We start from the raw sequence: 13,302 nt of genomic DNA on the forward strand, positions 1-13,302 counted from the left end.
GTTTAGCAGCATCCCTGGGCTCTACCCACTAAATATCAATAGCATTCCCCTAGTTGTGACAAACAAAAATGTCTCCGAACAGATCAAATGCCCCCTGGAGACACTGCCCAGCTGAGAAATCGGTGCTATAGCCCTTGCTTGAGGCAAACCAGCTGCTCCCAGGGCAGCCCTCAGGAGCCAACTCTGGGAGAGGGTCCTGGCTTGGGGGTCGGCAAACCTGCCTCTGCCCAGAGCTCTGCCCCCACTGCCCAGGTGAACACGGAGATTCGCCAGAGTCTCTGAGGCTCTGCTCACCCATCTGCAAATTGAGGCCCTATTTGGCAAGTGGCTTGCGTGTGTCTGAGCATGCAGAAGGCACTCGATAATTGTCTTACATTGATTTGTGCATAGCTGTTCTGAAAACCTCTAGCTAGCGCCTCCCATCTCTTCCCCAAAGTTAGGTACATACTGCTGGAACTCCATGAAGGCCTAACAGGGGCCTGAAAAACAGCTGTCCAAATAGTCTAGCTAAGTTATTCCACTTTTGGGAATCTATTTAAGGAAATAGAATTTCAGGTAAACATTCAGACACAAGGATGTCTATCCCAGTATTATCTATAATAACAAAAACTAGGAAAATCTAAATGCCCAATGGTATAAGGATGAAAAAATAAAATATGAGAGAGGCAGACAAAGGGATATTATGTAGCCAGTAAAAATCAAACTAATAAAAATTATTCATAACATGAAAGATCTCCACGATAGAATGTTAAATAAATCCGGAGTTACAAGACTGTATTAATGTAACCTCAATTTTATAAGAGAGGATAGAGCAAAAAAATTTTTTTATTAAAAAATAGAAACTGGCAGGAAATTTAACCAAATTTTTCCTTTTCTGCTTCTCCTTATTTTACATTTTCAGTAAAAAGGCACGTCTTAGTTTTAAGATCTTGGGGGGCAAATAATGTTTTGCTGCTGTTTTTACTATTTTTACATCAGGAGAAAGAGGTTTGCTTGAATCCAAGTGCTAAACCAGAATCCAGACCTTGAATACAGAGACCAGAGTCCAGCAAAGAGATGGATCTTGAAACTTAAATAAAGGAAAAGCCAAGAAAACAGAAGCAGAAGAAAGAGGGATAGTCATGGCCCTGGGCCACTGGGAAAACCAGAGGCACCCACAGGGGAGGAGGTTTGGCCAGGAAGCGGAGAGACCCAGGCCTCTCTTAGGTCCTCTACGTTCTGGCTGGGCAGGTGGCTGGGCAGCTTCAGGAGGGTGCAGCTCGAGGTGGACACAGGTGCCCCACAAAGCTGCCTTCCTGATGCCCACAGCCAGGCACTGGCCTGGGAACTTCGCTTCTCACTGCTACAATCACTATAAGCATGAGAACAGGCCTTCCACCACCAGGGCAGGCTTGGGACCCAGAAGCCCAGCCAATCCAAGCTTCCAAAGGAGCTGTCAGTCTTCTGTAAGCTGAGCCCCACTCCAGCTTCTCCTGCCCACCCATGCAAGGTGGCCCCTTGAAGACGGAGAGAGATGGCACTGAAGAAGCAATGCACTGGATCATGGGGCCTCCGCTGCTGTTGGTAAAACAGCTGGGCTGAGCACCAGGTCCTGCGGGCCCAGGGGCTGAGGGCGGCACCTGCAGAAGGATGTGGCACCCAGGTCTTGCACACCAGAGACCCAGAGGAGATGGAGATGGTACCAGCCCACATCCCACCTCCCTTCTCCCCCCAGTGCCAGCAAGAGCCTGCAATCTACTGTACACATCTGCCCGTGCAGAAGAACTTCAAAAATGTGGACAGAAGGAATCCTGAGCCTCTTCAGACCAGCAAATCCCACCACATGGCCACCAGGTGAATCAGCTGCAGGGTGGATGAGGATCCACCCACATCACAATTTCAGATGTTTCCAATGTGTTCTTCCATGCACTCTTGAAGTTCTGGCCCAGGTGCACTTGTAATGTTAGCATCAAGCAAATGAAGTCTGCAGTGCAGGACTGTACAAATCAAAGCCCCAGAAGCCACCCCACATGGTCACAGCTGCGGGTGTGGAAGAGCCCAGGTCTTCAAGGCCTGCAGGACAGTAGTGACAGGAAAAGCCTGTTCCCAGGCCCCTGATCATGAGTGAGGGCTCTGCTCACCCTCAGGGCAGGCTCCACCATAAAGATGTCCACAAGGTAGGCCCTTCAACCAAACCTAAGTGGGGGTCAAACTTCCAAAATACCTACTCAAACTGTCCAATGCCAAACTGGTCCCACTTCAGCCACAAAGCATCCTGATGGCTCTGCAGTTCCTTACACGGAAAAAGAAAGGAGGCATCCGAGGGACACTTGGGACAGAACCTACGGCACGTAAACCAACATGTTGACTGAATATACTCTCTCGTTTCTCTTGGAGGCCAGCAAAAGCAAGTAACCACCAGAGCCACCTTACAGTCTTGGCCACTGTCCTGTGAAAGAGAGACCCTGCCCTAGAGCCTACTTCTCAGAGCTGTTTTGGAGCAGAAGCACCTCTGTTTTCAGCCAGTTTCCTTGCTGCAACAGCTGTCCAGGCAGCTGAAAGTGCTGCAATTGGCTGAAAATCCAGTCCTGGACTGTCCCAGAACTGAGGGACATCATAGTAAAAAGACATTATTCCCCATCAGCGCCCCCAAAAATCCTGGATAAAATGCAGATTCCTGGACCCACTTTGCAGGAATTCTCATTCAATGGGTTCTCCCTGGGGAACCCAAGATTCTGCAATATTTAACAAGCTTCCTGCCTGAATCCCATCCAGGAGGCCCACAAACCCCACCTACAGACCTTGGCGGCCTTATTCTCAGATGTGCCTCTATTAACTAATTTCTAGTTCTTGAGTTCAAGTACATTTTAGGAGAAGAAAAAAATCTAATTCTAAAGGAATCTGGTAGTTAAAGTTTTAACCATATAAATGTCTATCAGCATAAATATACATGTTGCACATCCCTTATTCACACTGAACAGCAGGAAGGGTAATCTAACGTACTAGACTGTGTATGTAAATTGCTATATCATGTACCACATTTTCTGTAGATGAATGTACCTGAATTACATTCAAACCCTACAATCCTGTTCCAACTATTGATTCACGTACCTGAAAAGTATGGAAGTAACTGAGTAGCTACTGAGTCCAATTTTTTCTTTCAGATCATACATAAGGAAACACATGCCTACTCTCAAGCCCAAGAGTACCGGAGATGTCCCCTCACCTTGATCTCCACAGACAGCGAGGGCCAGCCCTAAATATACTGTCACTGCCTGGACACACACAATGTATCATGACAGCACAACTCACGGCTGTCTGCAGAAACGTCTGAGTGATGTACCTTCAACCTGTCCTCAGACTGCAACGACCTCAATTTTTTGAGAAGTGAAGTCAAAACTCCACCCTTATCATCTTCAGAGATCCAAGACAAATGTATGTGTCAGCCCTTCCTTCAGTGATCTTCAGCCTTCGGGAAAGTCTGAAAAGACCATCACGGGCTTGCGGCTCTCTACCAATGTCCCCAAGGCCACCCCCATTTACACTGACCCTGTGGCCACATCCCAGAGGTACCTGAGCACAGCGGCTGGCTAGGAAGAGTGGCCAGCAAGGAGAGGCAGGACATATTCCTTGAGAGGCACCCAACTCTCCCCAGGGGGTACCCAAGACCCTCCCTTTCTCCAGACTCTGATCCTCCCACCCTACCTGCTGTCTGACCCTTAGAGACCCCAGCAGGCAGGGTGTGCTAGCTCAGAGGGTTTTGAAGCTGGGAGGACCTGAGAGATGACATCTACCAAGCGCCCCCTCCTCCCAGGGAGAGGCAAAGCAACTTGCACAGGGTCACCCAACTACTGAGTGACTGGGTCTCCCTGTCCCTGGGGATAACTCCAAGGGGTTCGGGCTAATTATCTTTATAGTGCAGCCATCCATCACTCTTGTGCTTTTCCTCAGCTTCTTTCAGAGGAAAACAGCTGGGAAGGATGGTATATACAAGAAAGTCTTCCTAACAATTATCTGGGTAGTCCTCTGGCCCAACTTTCTACACCATGGTCATCTTCATAGGCAGGTATCTAATGACTGGCTCTTAAGATGATTTCTTTTTTTATCATTATTATTATTATTATTATTTTTTAGAGACAGGGTCTCGCTATGTTGCCCAGGCTGGCCTCAAACTCCTGGCCTCCAGCAATCCTCCCACCTCAGCCTCCCAAAGCCCTGGAATTATAGTGTTAAAATGGTCTTAACTAGCAAAGGACAAAGGACATAAAATCAGGAAGGGGAGGGAAGAGGCGGCACATCAGAGCCCTTTACCTTTCTCTACCTGGCAGTTACAGGTATTCTTCAAGACCAGGTCAAATGGGAAGACTTCCTTGGTCCCCAGAGCAGAGCGAGTTCTGTCCCACTGGATATGGTACATTGATGGTTACGATGGAATTATGTAAATGCAATTGTGTCCTCCCCCAGACAAAATTTGGTAAGTCTTCTATTACCTGTTCCTTAGGTCACTTGGCATGGTGAGCTGCAGATTCCCAGAGAATCAACAAATTAAGAGCTATTTTCTGGTCATCAAGAGCTGCTGCACTGCAAATACTTGCATACGAATCTCCCCATCTCAGGTTTAAAAATATGGACTTGCTTTTTTTAACTCCAACATAATGAATGAGTTTAAATATTAGAAGTTGAAATTATTAAGTAAATCATTTCACCTGCAAAGCTTCTATTTGCATAACATTAATTCATAGTGGCAGCTAAAACAAATTCATCACATTCTGTATATTAGAAGCTGATTTATGTAGGAATTGAAAAGAAATCATGAGCTCAAAATTATGTTGACATGATGTACGTGCTCAACGGAGAAAGATTTTTCTCTTTCCCTCTTTCCTTTTTTTTTAAAAAAGTCATCCTAACAACTGAATTATGGTGAGAAGGGAAAGGATTTGAGGAGAGAAAGGACTGGCATCTCGGAAAACGAATAATGCTACGGCCTCACGTGTGTGGCGGGCTCTCGGCGTGCGTACACACACACTCCAGTTATTAATGTCAAGTATGCCAAAGATACGCTGGAAAATCATTACCATTCATCGCCACTAACCGCCATTAAATTTCAATCAATTCAACTTAGTACAAGTGTACTTGAGCGGCCCTTACAGTTCCTTATAAATGTGGCTCAAAAGTCTGGCTGACTTACTGCATTGTCCAGCACACAAAGAAGCATTGCTAAGCGTCTGCTGAAGGGGCTATCTTGGACCCAGGGATGCTCTTTTAACATCAGGCATTCAAAGATCTTTTTTTCTGAGCGCTAAGAGGTTTCGAATCCCTACAGGTCAAGACGAATGGAAGAGAGGACCACCCTTCCTTTGCCGTCGCCAGGAGTGGACAAGGGCAGAAGGCGGCCTTCGTGATTACTGTCTGCAGATGCCTTAGAGAAAAAGTCTCAGACGCCACCAAAAGTTTGGTCACGGGGCCTCTCTCTCTCCCGGCTCCCGTGGAGTGCTCTCATTCACTACGCCAGCTGTAAAGGCGACTGGAAGCCTCTCCTGGGGAAGCGGGCTGGCCAATGGGAAGCAGGGGTCGAGGAAGACCCGGGGCGCCCCTCGGAACCCGCGCCCTTCCCGGGTGGGAGCCGCTCGCGCGCTGCGGGCGCGGCTATGGGGACCTGGACCGCTGGCTTTCTTCCCGACTCGCCACGAGCAAGGTCCGGCCTCCCGCCACTCGCCAGCGGCGGCCGGTGTGCGGCCGGGACAATGTGGCCATTGTTCGGGAGCTGCAAACCAGGCCGGCGCGCAGGTGGGAGGGCCGCAGCCGCGGGCCCGGGGCGCTCGGGGCACGGAATGTTCCCCGGCCGCGGCACGGTCGGCGCCGCCCGGACACGCGGCTTCGCCCGCCAGCGCTCCGCCGGGCGGAAAAGCCGGCGCGGAGGGAGGGGAAGGTCCAGACGGCGGGGGCGGGGAGGGGGCGGAGGGAACGGGAGGGAGAGATGGGAAAAGACGAGAAAAGACAGAAAAGAGAGGGAGAGAGGAGGCGGAGGAAACGGAGGAGGGGGAAACGGAGGGAGAGAGAAGAAAGGAGACGGGGAGAATGAACGGAGAGGGAGAGAAAGGAGAGACCCAGAGAGAAGAGGGGATTGGGATGGGACGAAAAGAGAGAAGGGGGAAGGAGAAAGAAAAAGACAGAAAGAAAGAATGGATGGCTGAAGGGAGAGGAAGAGAGCCAAAGGAGGGGGACAGGCGGACATGTGTACAACAGAGGTGCACCACAAGCTGCCCAGGAAGCCTCTGGGAAGAGCAAGAGTTCACCCTGTTTCCTAGAGGGAATGGCTCCAAACCCAGCCGAGTCAGCAAAGCGTAATCACATCAGGGGCTTTGCTTAATTACAGGTTTGAGCTGGGTCTAGAGGAAGGGAGATACTTAACTGTGTCCCAGGGAAGGCCCAGCACTCAAATGGTTTGTAAGTCTGGGAAATACAAACAACACCCGCCTTCCCACCTCCCCCGAGCCCACTGAGCCAGGATCCAGGAGGACATGGCGGGTGAGGGCTGCGGCGTGGTTGCATACAGGATCAACCAGCACAGCCATCGCGGACAAGCTTTCAGAGTTCACTTGGGACAGGAGTGCAGGGCTGCGCCCGTGCTGCTCAGCCTGAAGGCCACAGGCCTGTGGAGTCCCCGCCTCAGCCTGCAGCCGGGCCACCCTCCCTCCTCCCTCTAGCTGCCTGCAGGAGGCCTGGGGCCCTCGGCTGCCCAAAGAGGGGAATCAGCCCCAATCCCGTGCTAATGAATAAAAAGTCCCCTTTATTTCACTGCTGTTTTTGGTTCATTAAATTTTCCACAGATTTGTAGAGAAGAAAACATAATCAATAAACCTTGACAAAAGTGAACGTGTGAAAAAGGCTAGAGAATGGAAAAGCGAGATAAAAGTGATATCCGATCACAGATTTCAGAGGCAGACGACGAGCTCGGGGCTGCTGAAGAATCTCAATGGACCATCACCCTTTTGCGGCTTTCCTTCCCTTTGCTGAACTCTTCATTGAAGACAATGGCAAACGCACTAAAACTTTTTCTTATGCTAATAGCTGAAACCCGGCACTCACAGTTAAAACACACTTCCCAGCAACCTTTTTTTTTTTTTTTTTAAACAACACACATGTGCAAGCACACACACAAAACATTATTCAATTTAAACCCAAATCCCCAAAACAGTTTAATAAGTACTCTTTGGTCACATCTTAAATGAGTTACTTTCCCCCATGTGTATATTTTTTAAGAAACCAGAAACAACACAAACAGGATTATTGAGAATTACTGTGCTGATGAAAGAATTGGGGGAAAATAAGATATTAAATGCGCAGAAAGTATCCTGTTATCGTCTGTGCATTTTCCCAGGTTTTAAATACAGTTTTGTGGGTTAAGGATGCTTCTGTCATCCTCTAAACCAAAAAAAAAAAAAAAAAAAAATCAATGATTTTTTTTTAATTATTGATATTCCACAGCAAACCCTCAAATTAATTTTAGAGAAAATGATTAATGTTGAATCGGTGTTGTGTGTTTATTTGAAAACTAGAAAAGTGTTGAAGGTGCTATTCTTTTTCAAAGGACACTCTCAAACATCAATGTCGGATGACCCTTTCTTAAATCTGTTAAACAAGCCTGAGGAAACAATTAGCAGTTTTTCCTCCCCAATTTCTTTAGAAGTGCAGGAGCAATTTCAGGAGCAACCGAAATCGCTGTACATTCTGGTGTTTGGTACAGTCACCTATTTTGCCTCTGAATTTTCTGGAATCTGAGAACACTGTTTTTCTCTTTGGCATTCTTCACGTGTTTCACTTGTCCATGCCTCTGACACTCAGTGAAAAGAAGAAGGGGGGGAAGTGCTCACCCGGGTTCCTTTTCAAAGGGCCCTGGCCCAGCGGGAACAGCTGCAGCTATCCACAGCGAGGTCCACCTGGCCTGGCTGCCCCTTGTCCACTAGGAAACAGGCACTGGCCCAGGTAGAAACCCTTTCTCCTCCCCACAGCCTCTAAGAAGCAAGGCTGGTTTGCTCCACCTCCCTGCAGCAAGCGCCATGCAGATGAAAGGAAGCCGGGCTAAACACACTTTCCCAAGGAAAAGGCCGGCTGCCCTACCCAGAGAGTACACAAGGATGTAGGACTCCGATTCTAGGCTTTAACAAGGCAGCTGGGTGTGAGGGGGTCACACAGGCTTTCAAAGTGCACATGACAACCTCCTACTCCCATTTAAAGGGAACTGCTGGCATCTGTGGAGTGAAGCTCTCCCCTGGAGTACCCCCCGGGCGGGGGTGGGGGGTGATGGAAGAAGGGTGTTTATTAGGCAAATATCCAATTTTGTCCGCCTGCCTGCTGAATCCCTGGTTTGCTAATCCAGCCCCAGGGGCTGCACTGTGTACAGGGCACTTGTGGGAGTACAAAAAGCGTGAAGTATTTGTGTATTTTTCAGTCTGCAGTGCAAACAAGCCAGCTACAGTACACAGCCCCCAAGAACCCCACAGCCAGGCAATGAGCTGCTGACCAGAAGCCCTGCGGCCCCCTCTTCTGACCAAGCAACTCAAAGGATTGACTCTCCATTCAGTGCTCTCTCCACCAGTGGACCAGAGCATCCCTGAGAGAGTGAAGTGGCACTCCACTCCAAGGCTGCCTGGCCACAAGGGCCTCACTAACTCCACACAAGCTTCAAGGAAGTCACGAGTCAAGAGTTCCCTTCAAGGCCGGAGCAGAGTGAGTTTGGGAGCAGCCCAGAAGGTTCTGCTGAAGGAATTTGAACCCTCTGCAAATTCTGTCAAGTCAATTCCCATAGAGGATAAAACCATCCCTAGCAGTCTTACCTTGTTCCTTGGTGAGCCTGGGAGCCCGGCTCCCTGACTTGGGAGGCTCTTTCTACCTATTATTCTAATTATCTCCAAGAGGCTTTTTGCAAATAGACTGTTCTGACCACAGTCTTTCACTCAGATGCTAGCCCAACTGAAGGCTGGCTCACCTGAGGGATACCTCCTGGGCAGTTGGGCTCTTTCAAATGTAGGATCTTCCCTTTATTAGCTTAAATCCCCCTAAAATCACGAAATAATTTCATGAAACTGGCATATTTCTCGAAGCAGAGGGGAAAATAAAACCACCCTAAATCTTACCAAATATAATTAACTTTAAACTCATCAGACAAGCGACAACTTTCCATATGGCTGGGTTTGAGTGGAATTTGAATCCCAGGGAAAACATCTCCACAATTTCCTGTAACCCTCAAGAGAGAAGCAGCAAGTCTAGGAAAACAAAAGCAAGAACGATGAAGAAAGAGGCACAAGAAGCATAGTCAAAGAGAAGAGAAGGCCCCTGATGGATCTGGATTCCACATTCTAGAATGACTGCCCCAGGACAGACCAGAAGCTGGGAAAAGCCTAAATAAAGAGCCTCCAAACTCAAAGAAGCCAAGCATAGCCAGGGTGTCCTCCCCTCCCTGCAGAGTCTGGCCCAGGTAGCCACACCGTGAGCGTCCCCCTAAACAAGCAACTGCAAAGCCGCTCCCAGGCCCCAGGGAGGGCCTGCCCCCAGACACAGGGAAACCTAGCCAAGGGAACTCCCAGCAAGGTAAGGAAATGGGCGGAGAGAAGGCTGGCAGGTGAGCTGGTGGCTGGAACAAACTGGTCTCATCAGGGAGGCCTGTGACAAACCCGCCTATTCCTCCGCTTTCCCCGCTGTATATTTTGGATTTCACAGTTTATTTACTTTACTTTTTGGCACCGAGCCCCCTGAGCATGCCAATACAATATTTGTTTAAACACTATTTTATGCCGCTTGCGAAGGAAACGTTTACTTTCAAATTCTCCTACATCCCCCAGAGCCTCATCTGCGAACAGCCTATGAGCGTTTTACAACTGCTCCCTTTATCTGAAGCTGTCGGGATTAAACCTTCACACGCCCGGCAAGGGCGGCGGAGAGGGGCCCGGGACACCGCTGCGGCCACCGAGCTGCAAAGCCCGTGCCAGAGATCGCGCATCGAGCGAGATGCCCGGGCTGGGGGACAGAGGGGCGCCTACAAGACTCCCAGGGCGCGGGACCAGATACTAGGGACAGGTCTACTTTTCCAGCTGGGATCAACTCTAGGAGCCACAGAACAATTACACAAAAGAGAAGGTAGTGGAGAGAGGCACCCTGCGTGGGGGGCTCGAGGTCCCCAAGAGCCTCAGCGACCGATCACCCAGGGTGAGGCGCACGGGCTCCATCCCCAGCTCCCCACGCGGTAAAAGTCGGGTTTCCTAAGAAATGACAGCAGTTACCACCGGGCTGAAAGGCGCCGAGCTGGGTGGACTCCCAGCTCCCCGGAGCGGCGGGCGCACTCACACTCACACACGCAAGCACACGCTCCCTCCCAGCTCCCCGCCCCCGCCCCGTCCGAGGAAAAGGCTCCCCTCTCTAAACCCTTAATAGGATTGGCGCCCAACTCTCTCCGCGCCTCTCCCCATCCATCACATACAGATCAAGTTGCAGTAGTGGATTTTTCAAATTCCTCAGCAAATATACTTGTTGAGAGATTGTCGGGGGTGGGGGGAGACGATGAGTAGGGGGGCAGGGATGAAAGTGAGGTGGTGTGGGGGAACGGGAGGACCCGGCAAAGGATTACGTGCGGATCCCTTTGGGAAGTCAAGCGGATCTCAGGGCCGAGGGCAGGAGAGGAGGAGGAGAGAGGCAAAGAGGGGGGGTGCCGAGGAGGAGAGCCCAGCGGAGGGGGAGGGGGCGGCCGGGCCCGGCGAGGGGGAGGAAGGAGCGTGGAAGGAAGAAAGAAAGGCAGGGCTTCGGGACGCGCAGCGCGGAGAAGTGGAGTTCGAAGTTCTCAAGTGGCTGGCTGCAGCCCCTCCGCGCTCAGCACGCCCGCAGACACGCTCCCATGCCCACCTACGCCAGCTTCGGAGCATCCCAGCCTCCGATCCCATCCTCCACCCCCTGAAAAAGCCCCTGGCTGGCGCGCGAAGGCCGGGCCGCTGTGCACCCCGAGAAGAGTGGCGCTCTCCCCCAGGTAGGGAGGGGGTGCAACATCGACCCCGGACCACGAGCTCCAAGCCCCAGGACCCTCCTTACGTCCCCGCCCTGCTTGTCCAGAGCCCCAAGCGGGGTCGCGCCCAATAACCTCGAGTCCCCCGAAGCCCAGTGCCCCAATCCCAAGGCCGAGGCGCGGGTGCCCGGCCGAGGGACACTCCGAGACGGCACAGCATCCCAGTCGGCCCGCGCTTGGCCGAGGTGGGAGGCGCTTCGCCACGAAAAGCAAGTAAAAGAAGACCAATGTAACTTTACCGAGGGAGACAAAAGTTTGCCTCTAGCACGCAGGTGGCGTCTCGGGCGCCGGGCGGTGGCTGTGGGCCCCCATCCCACCTTGGCTGGCGCGGCGACCCTCGGCTGGCTGCCTTGTGCCGGGGCTCCGGCCAGCCGGGGCGGGGCGAGCCAGGAAAGAGGGGACCGAGAGGCGGGCGGGCGCCGCTCAGCCCCTACCGCCGGCGAGCAGGCGGCTCCCCGAGGCACCGGCGCGCCGCGCGGCCCGCGCTCTTTCCTCCGGCTCCTGCCGCGGCTCCTGGCCTTCCTCCGCGCCCGCAGTCGCCGCCGCCGCCGCCCGCTCCTCCTCGAAGTCTCATTGATGGGAGTTTGAAAAAAAGTCCGCGGAGCCGTGCTGCCTCGGCTGGCGAGCGCCGGCACTCCCGCAATCCGTCAGCGCCGCCGGACGGCGCAGCGCCCCCGCGCGCACGGTGCGGGCACACCAGGGCCCCGCGAACCAGCCAGCCCGCCCGCCCGCTCCGTGCCGGGGGACGCAGGGGGACCCGAACGCCGCCGGGGCGGGGGGAGGGGAAAGGGGGATCACAGGGACTCTCCCCACCCTGCACCAAGGAAAGAAAACGCACCTACAAGGAAAGTTCGAGAAAGGAACCAGAGGACGCGCCAATCTCCGACACTTTTTAGACAACGAGGTGGGGGGTTGGGGGTGTCGCTAACTCAAGTCAGATGAGCTCCGGGGCTGAGGCGCAAGGGCTGCTCTGTTTTCAATCTCTGAAATCCCCCGCCCTCCCCACCTCCCACTTCCCTCCACGGGGAGATGCCTGGGTCGCTGTTCCCAGGGCGCCCGCTTCTCTGGGCGCTGGCGCGGAAGCCAGGGACGCCAGGGAGGGGACGCGGGGGCTGGGTCCAAGCGGACCCTCTTCCCGCGGGCAGCGAGTGCAGGTGCCGGGGGTCCTGAGGCGCCCCCCGCCGCGGCTAGCACTCATTGCCATCTGAGCACACGCTGGCGAGAAACGAAGCAGCCGTTCTAGGTTTGGTGCATGTGTCTTGCAGTGTGGGTTTTTGTTGTGTTTTGTGTTTTAAAGACTCCACTCGAGCCGCTGAAGCCAGATGGAAGTAATCAGAACCCAACAACAACAGAGAAAGAAGGAAGAAAAAAACTCCTCATTGAATTTTCTAGCCAAACTGTATGTGGGGCTGTGTGTGAAAGAACTTGCTTAAGCAAACTCGGTGAGGAGCCCTGGGCCCTTAAGCCACACCACAGCCCGGAACGGGGCCGCCTGGCTTGGAGGAGCATCGGGGGTAGCTGGCTAAAGTGTCCTCCCCACACCCCTGGGCCTGCCACCCTCTCCAGGGCCCCGGGGTCTCACCCAAAGAGGGTCTTAGGGGGGAATTTCGGGTTTTTGTCTTCCTAACGTTTGTAGAACACTCTACCAAGTGCCAGGTGATGTTATATTTTCTTTGTATTATTGGATTTTCACAGTTCTGTAAGGAAGGTTTTCTTCTCGTGTTTTTACATGTGGGAAGACTGAGGCTTTAAAAAGTGAAGTAATTTTTCTAAGGTCAGAGCACTCTGCCATCCTCCCAGAGCTTCGGGTGGTTGTACCGTAAGTTCAGTTAAATTTGCCCTGTTGGCCCGGGCGCGATGGCTTAAGCCTGGAATCCCAGCACTTTGGGAGGCCGAGGCAGGGGGATCACCTGAGGTCGGGAGTTCAAGACCAGCCTGACCAACATGATGAAACCCCGTCTCTACTAAAAACACAAAAAATTAGGCAGGCATAGTGGCACGTGCCTGTAATCCCAGCTAGGTGGGAGGCTGAGGCAGGAGAATCTCTCAAACCCGGGAAGGGAAGGTTGCAGTGAGCCAAGATGGCGCCACTGCACTCCAGCCTGGGTGATGCAGCGAGACTCTGTCTCAAAAAAATTAATTAATTAAGTTAAATTTTTAAAAATTGCCCTGTTCAGGTGGGTGGAAGCATCTCTTCCTTTAGCCCCTGTTCCTAAAATTGCATTTTATTTGAAATGCAAGGGACCAAATGCTACCCTTCCTGAGGGGAC

General features: G+C 52.2%; 1 protein-coding gene across 1 annotated transcript in view; it reads right to left on the reverse strand.

Annotated features, from left to right (window-relative positions):
* Positions 1-11,687, reverse strand: part of LOC112617135 (zinc finger protein GLI2) — a 258,170-nt gene extending 246,483 nt beyond the window's left edge. Inside the window, exon 1 of the mRNA XM_025373869.1 lies at positions 11,272-11,687. The gene's annotated coding sequence lies outside the window, so the exon portion shown is untranslated. The remainder of the gene's footprint in view (positions 1-11,271) is intronic.
* Positions 11,688-13,302: the final 1,615 nt, after the last annotated feature.

Source organism: Theropithecus gelada, unplaced genomic scaffold, assembly GCF_003255815.1.
Source record: "Theropithecus gelada isolate Dixy unplaced genomic scaffold, Tgel_1.0 HiC_scaffold_15883, whole genome shotgun sequence".
Classification (NCBI taxonomy): Eukaryota; Metazoa; Chordata; class Mammalia; order Primates; family Cercopithecidae; genus Theropithecus; species Theropithecus gelada.